Source organism: Lepidochelys kempii, chromosome 4, assembly GCF_965140265.1.
Source record: "Lepidochelys kempii isolate rLepKem1 chromosome 4, rLepKem1.hap2, whole genome shotgun sequence".
Taxonomy (NCBI): Eukaryota; Metazoa; Chordata; order Testudines; family Cheloniidae; genus Lepidochelys; species Lepidochelys kempii.
The window spans coordinates 106,795,395-106,811,781 of NC_133259.1; positions in this window are offsets into that span (position 1 = coordinate 106,795,395).

The window sequence follows — 16,387 nt, forward strand, 5'->3', positions numbered from 1 at the left end:
GCTGGCAAACCAGGCTCTCCTTGACCATGTCAGGGCAGTTAGGAGCTTATGGTACCTAGGATATTTACCTGAATAAAAATAACCATCTCTGCTTTTAAGTGCCAGAAGCCTGATCCTGTGCCCATTGGTCAAACTTGCATTGACATCAAAGGTACAGGATCAGGCCCCAGAAGAGATGACAGACTTCAAGAGAGTACATTTATATGTGAAGATGAACTTCACACTAATTGTAGCATTATAGTCCTGGTTTGACCAGAATACAAAGAACTTTGCAACAGTGAGTATTATAGCATGTTCAACATTTTTGAATGAAAATGTCTTGTTCATTTTTAAATTGCCTTCCTTTTTTAAACTTTTTGGGGGGTATGTGTGTGAAAAACTATTATGAAAAATCATCTGCCATTATGAAAAAAAGAGTTTGTTGTGATATTTTTGCAATATTTTAGTTAATTTTTAGTTATCAAAATATGTTTAGCCAAAAGCATGTTTTTCAATAAAATAAACGAGGTTTTTCATGAGTGTTGTCAAAATGGTTATAATTTTTTTTTCCAATTCAATGAAAAAAGTAATCATTTAGATACATTCAGAAAAATGCTAACGAAAAATAAGTTTACTGCAAACCCTGTAAAAAGGAAACAACTTTGAAATTTGCCACAACATCTTTTTATTTTCTGACCAGCTCCGGTGACTATATTTTGGGGTAATTTTTTTAGACTGTTTGTATATACTCCATATATCCATATGAGAAACATGTGATCACGTGATAAATTGCATTCATTATGCAACTTTGACAATCCTCACATGTATTCTGCTCACTGATCCATCTCTCCATGGGCTTCCCAAGACAATGCCAATAAAACCTTTACACTACACCTCACCACCATGTGTTTTCTTTGAGCCATAGTCTAATTTACAAAGTAGTTAAGATGTTTAGTATTGTTACTGATATTGTTTTTCATATATTTCTACCTCTGCAGTCAGGTTCCTTCAATTACCTTGCATAAGGCTGTCATTTGTTACAAACCTCTACAGTCTATCTTTGCTATAAATAAGGGTTTCACAGTTTTATGGTCCAGTATCTCCTGACATGCTAGGGCTGAAAATCAATGCTACATATGGTTTAAATCATGGCTTTGTCACCAGCCCCAAGCAAAAGGCAGTGCATTGTTGTGATGGCCTAGGGGCAGACCAACAGGACCCAGTTCCTCTTTGCTCTAAGGGAGGTGGACCTTTAGTCCAATATGCATTAGGTCCATACATTGTCCAATATATATCTCCCAGCATGTCTTAGCTTCTACACTGACTGGTGGATTGAAGGCTCCCCACACCATTCCAACTACTCCTGCACATATGCAGAAGGGGAGGTCATCTAGAGCATTCTCCTCCCATACAGTATGGATATCCTGCACAAGAGATTAACGGCGTCCATTATGTTGCTGCACTTCCCTGCACAAATTTGGCCACAATTTGACTGTGTATTACTAGAAAGGCTGAAATTCCAGGCCTACATTGGTATACAGCAGACATTTCTTGTTCTGGTTGTTCATGAGATGAGTCCTTAAACCCAGCACTGATGCAGGACTGAATATTATCAGTCTTGAGCTCTTGACCACTGTCATTTGAATTCCTGCTTTTGCATTCTTGATCTACATCTGTGAGGAGAGTAGGAAATATTTGTAATGATCCTGCTGGCTCATTACTGGGCAGGGTGTTAATTTTCAGTTCAACATCCAGCCAGCGGAACACTCCATAACCTCCCTAGCACAGCAAAGGGTAGTATAACTAGGTTTCAGTCATTTCAAAGAGCAGGCTCTGTGTGATATTACTTTATTTATACAGTCTCAGCAGTGTGGTCTGGGAACTAAGGCTCTGATTCAGCAAAGTACTTAAGCTTAAGGTTAAATTTGTGCTTACATCCCATTGAAGTCAGTGGGGTTTAAACAAGTGTAAAGTTAAGCATATACTTTGCTGAATCAGGGACTAAAGCAGGTGAGTGGGAGTCTGGACTCCTGAGTTCCTTTCTCACATCTGCCACTGAATCATTGTGTAGCCTTTGGGGCAAGTCATTTAGATCGAAATGTTCAACCTAGCTTCTAAATTTTGGTTCCCTCAACTTTTGATGCCCATCTTGAGAAATTGAGTGCCGGTCCTATAACCCTAGGTGAAGCCAAAGCGTCATTACACACCTTTGTCAGTGAGGTGTTGAAGGGGTTGATTATTTAACATTTGTAAAACATTTTAGTGTACCTGGATAAAATGGGCTACAAAAGTGCAGTGACTATTTTATCAATAATGATTCTGTACTGTGTAGTTACTCTCAGTGTGACACTTCTATCAACAGACTAGAAGCAATTTTAAAAAGAGCAACAACAATTATTAAGGGACTAGGGGATTTGAAGAAAAAGTTGAGAAAACTATATCTGGCCAAATTATGTGACAGCATCGAGAGTGTGAGAATCATCTACAAGTATCCATCAAAGACGGAAATAAATTGTTCAGTGAAATGCAAGAGGGTGTAACTAAGCGTAATAGAATGAAACCGAGCAAAGAAAAGTGTAACCTGAACATCATGAAGAATGTGCTAATGATGCAATCAATTAAACTGTCAAATGATTTCCCAAGGGAACTAACGAAAGTCTCATTTTTGAGTCAATTCAGACTGGATAGAAGAGTGCACTGTGTGCAACATTCTGGCCCTGATAAGGGATGGACTAGATAATCTACTAGATTTTTTCTATTCCTATTTTGTGTGGGTCTTTGAATTAAGAAAAATAAAGGGCAAATTCTCTGTTCATCGGAGCTGTACACAGCACAAGACTGTAGAGGGGGATGGATGAAAGTGGAGTTTAGCTACCTATGTGGATTGTGGATTTTGAGAGTAAGCTGCTCTGACTGGCCCCTCCAGCACAAATTAGAGCAACCCTTACAATTGTCTGTTTTACACTAGCTGCCCTCACCTCCCAATGGGTTGTTCACCAACAGGGGATCAATGAAGGCATAGGGCCATCCCAGCTGCAAGCATGGTCCAGGGGCTGGTGGAAGGAGGTAGGACATACTATAGCAGCTCTATGCCATATAACGAAGAGGAAAACCAGTTAGGGTGGTTTTAGGACCGTCACTTTACTGGAACAGCCCAAAGATGCTGGAGGAGGATTGAAGATTGGGCCCTCAGTGTTTGAAATATCTGAGAACAGGGGGGCCTAAATACTGTACTATTAGATGCTTAATAAGTTTGGAACTCTAGTCATGTTTTTTGAAAAGATATGCTCTAATTCAAACATTCAAAATTTTGAGAGAAGTCCCATGGGCTGTGTAATGCATGAGTCTGTTGCCAGAGTGGGTGGGTGAGGCTCTGTGGCCTGTGATGTGAAGGTTAGACTACATGCTCACAGTGGTCCCTTCTGGCCTTAAAGTCTATGAGGAGGATCACAGCGGGCCCTCCTGGCCTTGGAATCCTCAACAAAGCATAACATATATACCTGCATTTCACATGTGCTCCTGTTAAAACCAGTGGAGGATTTGGCATTGACTTCAACAAGACAGGTTTGGGCCCTGTATTTGCATTTGCAAATCTTTCCTCTGGGTCTTTGGTATTGTCTGCGGTTTTGTGAAGATTGGACATGAGCAAAATTAACAGGGCCACATTCAACTCCTACTGAAGCCAATTGAAAGAGTCCCAGTGATTTCAATGGGAACTGGATTGGACCTTTATTTATTTAATTATATGTATCTACTTTGATGAGATGAATAAAAAACAAGAGTTGCCTATCCAAAGCTCTATGTACCCCTTACATAAATTACAAGACCAAAATAAATAATTAGCAACTAACTCCACAACAGCCAACAAAAGTTAGCCTCCTACCAAGGGTATAATAGAACTGGTGATAGTAGAATCCTCATCATATGCAGCTCTGAATGGGCTCTTCCCCCCGACCCTGTGTTTTGAAGAGTGGAGGAGGAAAACCTACTGGCAGTGCAATCTCACCACACTGGTGCTAACAGCTCTAGAAGGCAAAAGGATGCAGCACATACATATTTCTGTGCCCTAGGAGGCTGGTAAAATACATCACAGCGTCTGATTGTATTATATATCATAAATGAGAACACTTAACTAATCTTGGGAAAGGTGTTTAAGAAAGCCACAAAGCCCAAAGAACATGTACTTCTATTCTATATCAATATCATAAGTATATCAATATTATCCCAATGACAGCATCAAAATTTACTGACAGCTAAATGGACCAAAACCAATTTTTTTCACTTGTCGTGGAACTGTTTGGCAGCTGTCGAGAAATTTCCTCAGCAGTGGCTAATTCATCTTTTCAAAGTGAATTAAAAAATACATTTAAAATCTAAAAGTATAATGTGTAAAATGTCTGCTCAAATCTGAAAAGCTATTTGGAAAATCTCTCAAGTTACAACAGGGTCTAACCAAACCCTAGACAGAATCAAGAGAGCAAATGGATTATTATACAAACAAGAATAAAGTGGCAAAATTCAGAGCTCTCAAAGCGATATAAATAACCAATCCAATATGTTACTAATAAATAAAAATTAATAATAAACCTTAATTTATCTAGAGTCCTTTATACAATAGAAATGTATTGCAAAACACTATGCAGACTTAGTAATATAGTTAAAAGGGGTATGTTCAGAGTTACATAATTACATATGTGAATTCTGCCTTCACTTGCATATGAACAACTCCCACTGAAATTAATGGCAGATACATATATTTGGCCAATGGTATAATTTGGCAAGATATACGTAAAGAACTATGTAATGGATTGATATACACTGGGCTAGATCCTCAGCTGGTGTACTGACAGAGCTTCACCGCCCACAGTGGAACCATGCAGATAGACACCAATAGATAGCACAGTGTATATAAATTCATTTCCATAGTTCATACTTTTTAGAATGAGAAATGTTAGTGAAGCTTTCCGTAGTGGTTGCTATCTCTTTTCCTATAATTTCATTTAAAACAATTTTCTTTTAAATGCAACACTAAGTTTGAGAAATCAAACATTCAAATATCAGAAAAGTAGAGTTAAGGTCAGATATTCAACATGAGTTTAGGCTTCTTCTGTTTATATCTTAAATTATGGTCTGTCTTTATGAGTCTGAACCAAAGACCATTGAAGTCAATGGATTCTTTTTAGGGCCCATACCATTTTAAATTATTTGTCAGTTAATGTATGATTGATACAAAGTGGAGTTTCTTATACCCCCAACTTACATTCAGTAAGTGTGATAACCTGATCTGGAAGTCATAAACTGACAATATCATGAAACCTCACACTGCAGGTTTTACAGAATCACTTTTCATAGTGGAACCACCTTCTACATTTTCATGATTGTGCTTATCAATTTATAGAAATATAACATAAACTGAAGTATTTTATTACTCTAGCATGACAGTTACACATATATGCATAATGATCATGTGCACCCCTTATATATGTTTTATACAGAAGTAACCTGGGCAACCATTGAAAAATGCCGTCTTGCTATTTCACATGCATATGAGGTTTTCGCCAGTATTCTATCAACAGGTGAGGCCTGTCTGAGCTCTGCCCCACAACCCCGAGCCTCACCTTCCAAAATGGAGGCTATCCTTTGGTCGCTGCAACCATGCCACGCATCCCTACTGAATAGCTCTACCACACACCATTTGTGCTTGGTTTTGTCTGGTTCATTAACATGAATTCTGGAGGTAACCATAATAATGCAGAGTCCACTGTAACTTAAGGTGCTTCCTTCTCTACCTTCCAGTGTGTGGGGGGTGGAGAGGTTCCCGATGCAGCTGCATTAGATGAAGTTCAACATTACCCAGGTGCTCAAAAATCATAATCCAGGCCCCCCCAAAATCATGTGATTGGCTGAAAAATCATGAGATATTTTTAAATAACGAGTTTGGGGTTCTTTTTATTTCCCATCCGCTTTCTGAGCCTTTAGGGTGCACTTGCTTCATGTATTCAAACTTTTCTTCACAACTATCAAGGCTGAAAACTTATTTTAAAAAAGTGAAAGCTGAAATTCTCATGCAATCTCTTGACTCCAGGAGCTGGAGCTTTAAGAAGTACACCAGCTATCATGAGATTCATGGAAGTTGGCAACAATAGGAGTTCATGGCAGCCTGGCTTCTTCTGGTGCCAGGTTGTTAGTTGCTGTTGGGGCTTTCCCCTCCCCTCTGCCCCCGGTTCTTGTTACGCAGACAGAGAGCAGAAGACCAGAAGTCTGAAGTGCAGGCAATGCAATGTTTATTGGGATTAGTCACAAGCAAACATGTCCATAGTTCTACACGCCAACAAAGTCTGTTTCCCAGTGTTCTGTTCCCAGCACTGACTCTACAGACCGTTTATCCTGTGTCCCACTTCCCAGCTCTGAAGCCACAGAGCCTTGCCTGTGTCCCCATTCCCACCTCCTCCTTCTTAGCATGCCCAAATATACCTTCAGTGCACACCCCTAGTCACACCCCTTACAACGTATGGTCATGTGTTCCATTTTGAAGGGTCGTGAGTCTGGGGTTTTCGTCCCACCTCTTTTATATCCCATGGGAGGGGTAAGGAGTGAGGTTGTGTTCTGGCCAAGGCCAGGCTTTTCTTTGACTTTTAGTGTTTCTTATGCCTCACCACCACCCCATTTCCCCTTCCCTCTCCTAACTGGTTGCTTGACCTTGGCTTAAGAGAAGAGCCAGGCAGTCTGCTGAGGCAAAGGAGAGTCTATGTGGAAGCCTCTTGCCGTCAATGAATCATCAGGGTTCTGAGGGTTTATGGTCTCTTTCTTAGGGTGGATGGGATAGTCACTGCCTGGTGGAAGAGTTAGAAGGCAACCCCTTGAGTTTAAGAAATTCACAATTTCTAATCACCTACTTTATTACTGTTATTTGTTAGGCATGAGCACTGTGCTTGGTGCTGGATTACATGCAAAAAGAATGCAGTTCTTGCCCCAGAGAGTACACTCATAAATATTTGTGAGGTACTCAGATATTACAATCTAGACAGACGTGTCTGGAACCTCTTGCAGTAGACTTCATGCCCCAGTCAGAGGTCTGGCTTTGATGGGTCTGTGCAATTATAACTTGGCTGAAGGAAGTATGGTTTCCATGTAACCCTACAGAGATCCCATCTGGGGTAAGTATGGGGTAGGTGAAAACTCAAATGAAGGAGCTGATGAGATGAATTAAATGCCAAGTTGCAAGATTCATAAATCTCAAAGTCTTAGCACATTTTTACAAGTTTTGGCAGAAGGACATCATTAATATTTCAGAAGATATTCTGATCTCCCTTCACTCCTTTTTTGGCAGGAGCTCACTCCCTGCAGCTTTTCAACATAACATGCTTTATTAGAGGGAAGAAGATGATGTCTCTCTTGTTTGATGGGAATCTCTTCTCTTCTCCTTTAATGAATTGCAAAATGAAGCAGAACTTGTAAGCAGGACTTAAAATGTGGACACCAGGTTAATACAACGGTCAGTCCCTTCCTGTGATCATCTAGCCCTCTTTTTACTATTTGTTACTGTTAAGTGTAGGTTGAATATTATACTTCAGCTAAATCTTTAAGGGAGAAAGATTTAGCTTATAACCATACTTTAGGATCTTGTAGGGGGTAATTCACTGTGCCACATTTTTCTTTAATTTCTACAGGTTTACAATTTTATGTAACTCATTTAATGTTGTTATCACTTACACTTGAGCAGATATCTCACAAGAATCTCTCACGACATAATATAATACTGTATTTAACCTGACTCAGAAGCATCACAACTTTGGAAAAATGTTTTGCAAAATATAGTTACATTAGATAGGATTTTTTTAAATTAGAGGGGATAGAAATCCTCATGCTTAATCTATGAACCAAACACTGACTGGTGGGCTTTAGGAAAATCTTCTGTTATCGGCACATTATTCAGGAGTTGTCCACTACACGGTTTCCTACATCTTTACTCTGAAGCCTCTGCTATTGCATTTCTGTCTGAGGCAGGGTATTGACCTGGACAGAACATCTTGATCTGATCTGGAAGGGAAATTCTGATGTTCCAAAGATATATGTTTTTTCTTTCAAAAACTAATACTTCACAATCTAATAATAATACTTGTATGTAGTGTTGTTGTAGCCATGTTGGTCCTAGGATATTAGAAAAACAAGGTGGTGAGGTAATTTCTTTTATTGGACCAACTTCTGTTGATGAGAGAGACAAGCTTTCAAGCTTACACAGTGCCCACACCTGAAGAAATTGGTCCAATAAAATATATTGTGTCACCCTAGAGTGACCAGACAGCAAGTGTGAAAAATTGGGAAAGGAGGTTGGGGGATAATAGGTACCTATATAAGACAAAGCCCCAAATGTTGGGACTGTCCCTATAAAATCAGAACATCTGGCCACCCTATGTCACCCACCTAATCTTTCTAATATTAAGTGATAATACTTATCACTTAAATTTCCCTTTTGTTGGATGAATGAAGCACTTATATACAGAAAGTTAAAAACCTAGAGATGGTCCTTTTTTTAAAATATTCTGAAATGGGCTAAAATTTTCATAGCTAGACAAGGGACACTCCAACAACTCCTCTGGTCCTGAGTCTCCCTTAAACCATCTCCCCTACAGAGTTCAATCCCTCTTACTGGACACTCACAGTGGTAACACCAAGTTTCCTGCTTCCGAAGAGCCTGTACACACAACAGCTTGTTAGCGCAGCTCAGGTTATATGCTCTACCTTAATCCAGAGCACTGAAATGATTGGCAGAAAAACTAAGAATAAGTTTATTAACAAAGAACATAGATTTAAGTGATTTTAAGCAAGAGTGAAAGAGATGTGAAAGGGTTACAAACAAAACAAAAACAACATGCTTTCTAGTGTCTAAAACTTAATTCCAGCAAGATATAGTTTTGTCTAACATAGTTTCTTATCCACACCAAGTTGTTAGCTTTTTGCTTCCGCTTATATTTTCCAAAACTCATTGTTTTGTCCCCAGAGTCAGGATGACTGTGACTGTTCTTCACTTCCTGTTGACTTTCTACCCCGCAGCTGATTTGTTTATAAACGAGGCTTCCACTGTTTTCATTCCATAATGCTTTAGATACACTGGAGACAAGTAGATAGCTATCTTCCCTCCTGTCTGGGAGAAAACCTGTTTCTCCCTTTCTTTGGTCATAGATTTTAAAGCATAATATCAATGAGTTATCAATAATTTCTCAGATACCATTAACACATATATTTTACAATGATATTAATCACCAGTTTGTCACTAGTGTTGATAAAAGAGCTTACTTGACACTCTTTTATAGTACAGTAATATTGTACATAATCAGTTCATTCAATAGCTTATTTTTTGGGGTTCAAACCCCCTGTGTTCCCCCTTGGTATCTGGACCTAGATCATGACAATAACCTCTTCAAACCCCATATTTTTATGATATAAGCAATGGCAAATCCTTAACAAAGTGCGTGATGCTGTCATAATATTCTATCATCTTAGTCCTAGAAAGAAAAATTGTAAGAATTGGGAGTCTCATAATTGTAACAATATTCCAGAAGCTATATTTATTAATCCCAAGTCCAGAAAACCTTTGTATTAAAGTTTGAAAATGTAATAGTAGTGATAAAAAAATTGTCTAAAATATTTAGAAATTGTAAAATATAGACATTTTGGATATTTGTAAAAAGATTATTATTTCCCTTACAATAGCTTGAAAGCTCTCTCTCTTTCTTGAGTAACTGAGCATTCTGTTACACCATTAAATACATTGGATCGATCCATTAACTACTACCAAGCTAAGTGAATGTTTGTTTTATACTGACACTACTCAGGTGAGCCAAGACTGCAGAATCTGATCCCTATTTTGTGTGTACTAGCTAGGTGGCAAATTTGCACAGGGGTTATGTATTGCTGCATAAGAAAGGTCCTAAATTTATACCATATTCAGCCATGAAACAGTGATCATGTACTGTATATGAATGCCTAAGTATTTTTATGGAGTAGGTCTCCTCCCTGTGTGTCCCTAGAGACTTTAAAACTACACTCCCCTATTTTATGGTCTGGGAAATTCCAAAAAATGTAGCACACAGAATAATTTTCATAGCTGAGGAATCTACTCATGCATGTGATGTTCTTCTTACAGGAACCATGGAAAATAAATTGTTTAAGAGCTCTCTCCAATACTATATGATAGGCACACAGATTGGCAGCCTGAGAAGAAACTGCACATTTCATTTTGTTTACACTTAAAAAAACCTCACTTAAAGCTTTGCAAACAGATTTGCATATTAAGTGAAAGCAGCAAACCCTGGATACTACTCTATGTTGTGAAAAGAGAAGTTTTCTTTTCATGGTTTGGATTTGCTCATTTTTGCCAAAAGTGAAAAATGAATTTATATATCACAGAGTGTGGCAGGGGAGGGAAGCAGGTAGAGGTCAAAAGTGAAGTTCAGCTAGTTGTAGCATATTTTCATAACAGAAACTTCACCCCAGTGATCAGCAGTACTCAATCAGAGGACTTGAGCCAAAGCTCCGCTGACTTCAATGGGTTTTGGGTCCATACTTATTAGCATAAAAATCAGGGAGCATGAGAGCATCGGTACACTCTACCTGAAGAAAGAAGAAGAATCTAGGAACACTCCTAGAATCTGGCATAGAGTGAAAGTCACCTCCTTTCATTATGCCCTCTGTTCATGTTTAACTTCCTCTGCTGAGAGGGGAGAATGGGCATAGCGAGTTGTAAGTTGTACTGATGTCTTTGCTTTACTTGGTGGAGCAGAGGGAAAGAATACATATATGAAACCAGCTAAGATATATTAAATATAACTGCATTACCTAGAAATGTTATTAGATGTTATGCTACATATGTATACATGTAATGGACACACACCACATGTTTTGTAGTGATATCCATAAAATAAATGGTAAGAGTATGTAGTGAATTAAGCAATGCAATAAGTTGGCATTGACTGTACTCTCCAGCTGCACATTAATCCATTTATTTAGTCCTAAGTGGAGCACAGGATCTGGTCCAAGAGGTGAATATAGCTGAACTGCTTGGTTATAGTGACCACAACATAATAAAATTTGACATCCCTGTGTGTGGAGGAGAGGGTGCGGGGGGAGGGGGCGGAAACCAAAATAACCCATCATGATAGCGTTTAATTTCAAAAACGGGAACTACACAAAAATGAGGATGTTAGTTAAACAGAAATTAAAAGGTACAGTCCCAAAAGTGAAATCCCTGCACGCTGCTTGGAAACTTTTTAAAAGACACCATAATAGAAGCTCAATTTAAATGTATATATTCCAAATTAAAAAACATAGTAAGAGGACCAAAAATGTGCCACAATGGCTAAACAACAAAGTAAAAGAAGCAGTTAGAGGCAAAAAGGCATCCTTTAAAAAGTGGACATTAAATCCAATTGCGGAAAATAGAAAGAAGCATAAAATATAATTAGGAAGGCCAAAAAAGAATTTGAAGAACAGCTAGCCATAGACTCAAAAAATAACAGCAAAAATATTTTTAAATACCTCAGAAGCAGGAAGCCTGCTCAATAACTGGTGGGGCCACTGGACAATTGAGAGGCTAAAGGAGCACTCAAGGAAGATAAGGCTATTGCAGAGAAACTAAATGAATTCTTTGCATCTGTCTTCACAGATGAGGATGTGAGGGAAATTCCCAAATTTGATCCATTCTTTTTAGGTGACAAATCTGAGGAACTGTTCCAGATTGAGGTGTCATTAGAGGAGGTTGTAGAACAAATTGAGAAATTCAACAGTAATAAGTCACCAGGAACAAATGGTATTCACCCAAGAATTCTGAAGGAACTCAAATGTGAAATAGCAGAACTGCTAACTCTCATTTAAATCAGCTTCTATACCAGATGACTAGAGGATAGCTAATGTGATGCCATTTTTTTTAAAGGGCTTCAGAGGTGATCCTGGCAATTACAGGCTAGTAAGCCTAACTTCAGTACCAAGCAAATTGGTTGAAACTATAGTAAAGAAGAGAATTATCAGACACATAGATTAACGTGATTGTTGGGGAAGAGTCAACTTGTTTTTTGTAAAGGGAAATCATGCCTCATCAATCTATCAGAATTCTCTGAGGGAGTAAACAAACATGTGACAAAGGTGATCCAGGTGATATAGTGTTCTTAGATTTTTAGAAAGCCTTTGGCAAGGTCCCTCACCAAAGGCTCTTAAACAAAGTAAGCTGTCATGGAATAAGAGGGAAGGTCCTCTCATGGATCAGTAACTGGTTAAAAGATAGGAAACAAAGGATAGGAGTAAATCGTCAGTTTTCAGAATGGAGAGAGGTAAATAATGGTTTCCCCCAGGGGTCTATACTGGGACCAGTCCTATTCAAAATATTCATAAATGATCTGGAAAAAGGGGTAAACAGTGAAGTGGCAAAATTTGTAGATGATAAAAAAGTACTCAAGATAATTAAGTTGCAGGCAGACTGCAAAGAGCTACAAAAAGATCTCTCAAAACTAGATGACTGGGCAACAAAATGGCAGGTGAAATTCAATGTTGATAAATGCAAAGTAATGCACATTGGAAAACATAATCCCAACTATACATATAAAATGATGGGGTCTAAATTAGCTGTTACCACTCAAGGACTAGATCATGGAGTCATTGTGGATAGTTCTCTGAAAACATCCACTTAATGTGCAGCGGCAGTCAAAAGGGGCAACCAGAATGTTGGGAATCATTAAGAAAGGGATAGATAATAAGAAAGAAAATATCATATTGCCTCCATATAAATCCATTTATCCCCACATCTTGAATACTGCATGCAGATCTATTCGCCCCATCTCAAAAAAGACATATTGGAATTGGAAAAGGTACAGAAAGGGCAATAAAAATGTTTAGGGGTATGGAACAGTTTCTATATAAGGAGAGATTAATAAGATTGGGACTTTTCAGCTTGGAAATGAGATGACTAAGGGGGGATATGATAGAGGTCTATAAAATTATGACTGGAATGGAGAAAGTAAATAAGGAAGTGTTATTTACTCCTTTCTCATAACACAAGAACTAGGGATCACCAAATGAAATTAATAAGCAGCAGGTTGAAAACAAACAAAAGGAAGCATTTCTTCACACAGCACACGGTCAGCCTGTGGAACTCTGCCAGAGAATGTTGTAAAGGCCAAGACTAGAACAGGGTTCAAAAAAGAACTAGATAAATTCATAGAGGATTGGTCCATCAATGGCTAATAGCCAGGGGGTAGGAATGCAAAACAATGCTGTGAAGTGTCCCTAGCCTCTATCTGCCAGAAACTGGTAATGGGCAACAGGGGATGGATCACTTGATGATTACATGATCTGTTCACTCCCTCTGAAGCACTTGCCATTGGCCACTGTCGGACGACAGGATACTGGGCTGGACGGACCATTGGTCTGACCCAGTATGGCCGTTCTTATGTTCTTATGTTTCCGTGGTGTAAACCCAGACTAATTCCATCAACTTCAGTGGAGTAACTGATTTACACCAGTGTAACTGAGAACAGAATCTGGCCTTCTTCTCTAGCCACTCCTGGAACACAGAAGCAATTTGGCCACCTGATATAACATTGCCAGAGTGGTGCTTGGGGTTATGACACAGGGGGAAGCAGGCAATATGAGACACAAAGACAAACTTGACATCCTACATCAGGAACAACAATAAAAGGAAACATAGAGATTTTTATGTTTGTAATATAGGATTCTAAAGTATTTATATAGCTCAGAGCTCACTGAAGAGGAAGAGAGTCCAACAGACAGGCTGAATGTTTCACACATAAAACAGTAAAAAGAAAAGGAGTACTTGTGGCATGTTAGAGACTAACAAATTTATTTGAGCATAATAAATTTGTTAGTCTCTAAGGTGCCACAAGTACTCCTTTTCTTTTTGCAAATACAGACTAACACGGCTGCTACTCTGAAACATAAAACAGTCTCACTACTAAGAATATGAGAGGCTAGAGAAATTTTTTTGAAAGGAGAGGAAAGCTAGATGTTTATTCTATTCATCAAAGGGAAGGAAGAAGCAAATGAATCAGAAATCAAAGATTGAATATCATCAGTCTTGCTGACAAAGCAATCAGCAATCCCCTCAGCAAGTACGTGGGGTTTGTTGAGCAAAGCAAAAGGATTTAAAAGTCTTGAACAAAATAGGATCTTTCCATTTATAAAATTAGACACATAATTTTATAACTACATTTTGATTTAGAAGCTGTAAAGAATCTTTGCATTATTTATATAAATCCCAATTTTGTGTTGTACAATTAATAATGACTTTCTCCAATCTTTCCCCAGCCTTCTCTGTAATTCTGTTAAGAAAGCACTAAAGGAGGGCATTTTCACTTTAGTTGAAAATCAATGACACTTCAATGAAGCATGCATCTCAAAATATTATGCAACTGAGAATCATTCAGTTTTGTAACTAAGTCAGGAGACTAAGACTTCAGGAGTATGAATAGTGATTTAGCAGCAGAAACCTAGAAAGTATCCGGACTAACAGTTTCAAAAATATAGGGCCCAGGTCTAATCTCCCGAACAGCTTCGGTTTCCTTATGCAGTAACATCAAACTAAAAAATATAATGCTCAGTCGACATGAGGCAAGGCAGCATCATTCTCTAAAGTTTCTTTCTCCAGTGCATTTTGTTAGGTTATCAGTTCTCTCTCTTTATCTTTTGAGTAAGTGCAACAGCAGAGGGAGGGAGTCCAATGTATAGTTTTATTCCTGGCTTTGCCACTGACCTGCTATGTGACCATGGACAAGTCACTTCATCTTCCTCTCACCTTTGTTTGCCTCATATATTTAGACTGTGGGCTCTTTGGGGACAAGACTGTCTCTCATGTCTCTGTACTAGCAAAACAGGGCCCTGATCTCAACTGGGGTCTAGTGATGTAACCCTTCTCCCATGCATTGTCAGCAGCAGCAAGGGCCAGGTTCAAACATCTAGGGTTTCCCTCTGAAAACTTAAACAGTATCCAGAAACCTGGGAAAACTAAATACCTCCTGGGCATCCTTGATAGGCAAGCACAGAGACTGCTGTGCTACATAAAGAAAACTATACGAGGGGGTGCGTGGGAAGAAAAGGGTCATAGAATAAACTTGGGAAAGCCAGTAATAATTGGTCAACAATAGCTGTGTATAAATACATGAAGCTCCACGAGGGTGTTTTGGCAATAATCTTAATCTCAGTCATCCTATCCTGGTGTGAGTGTCAACAGAATGCATTCCCACAATAGCTACTTCCCTCCTCTCTCTCCTTCACTGCACCACTACTCACTGTTTGTTGTTTAGGGGTGGCAACATCCACAGTTCAAGCAGGTCCATTGCTAGCCCCTAAGGGAAGTAATGCCTGGTCTGCTCTAGGGCCTGTATCATCTAACCCCAGGGGTATTAATTATAGCTCTATTAATTGCTGGATAGGGAGCCCTCACCACAATCCCTACTTTATGCTGCTACTCTCTGTAGCTTCAGCAATTACTTCCTCAGCATTCCCTCAAGCCACACAGCCACTTCTATGGCATTGCCTGCCTCAAAACCACCTTGGCACTACTTCTGCATAGAATCTTCGCTAAGGGATCAGTGGCGCATACGACACTGAACAGCGTCCTTATACTCTAGACTGCACTACTATCAGAAAGTAAGAGCTGCTTTCCCCCCTCTTTCACACTCTGGTGGAACACTGAGTCTTTGTTCAGGGTGACCCCTCACCCCAGCCACATTTGATGCGCCTGTCTTGTTCTTTTGTTCCCAACAGAGCTAGTAATGTTACCCCCAACCTCAAAACTTGATGGCATTTTGACCAAAATACCACAGATTGTCACATAACAGAAATGCAAATGAGGCCCGTCGCATTCAGTCATTCCCCCTTTGCTCGTCAATGGTGCTGGTAGAAAGCTCTGTGCCCTATTGAGCCCCTGTCCATTTGGAGTTCTCAAGCCAATCTGGGACAAATTTTCCCCATTCACCAACAGATGTCAATATCAGGCTCCCTATTCAAAGCCACGGGGTGTGCATGTAATACAAATAATAATAATGATGATGTAGCAGTACTGGACAGTAAGATATGTCTGTAAAGAGAAGACAAGCAAGTCAGAAAATATTTGAATATATGAATGGAAAATACACCATTTCCACAGTAGTTAGATGGGAAAGTACTTCACAGTTTGCACTATGGAAATTGTGAAATTTGTGTTCCGTAATGCCATGGAGGAAGTATTAAAAATAACAACAAATTGCCAACAAAAACACAGACATCGTCTTATGGAAGCATATGAACAAATGTGGCTATTCTTATTCTGCTACCCCTGAATTTTGGCAGTAGTAATGGAAAAAGAAAAGAAATCAGCTGAGGCTCCTTTCAAGAAATGGCATATAATCTAGTGGCTAAA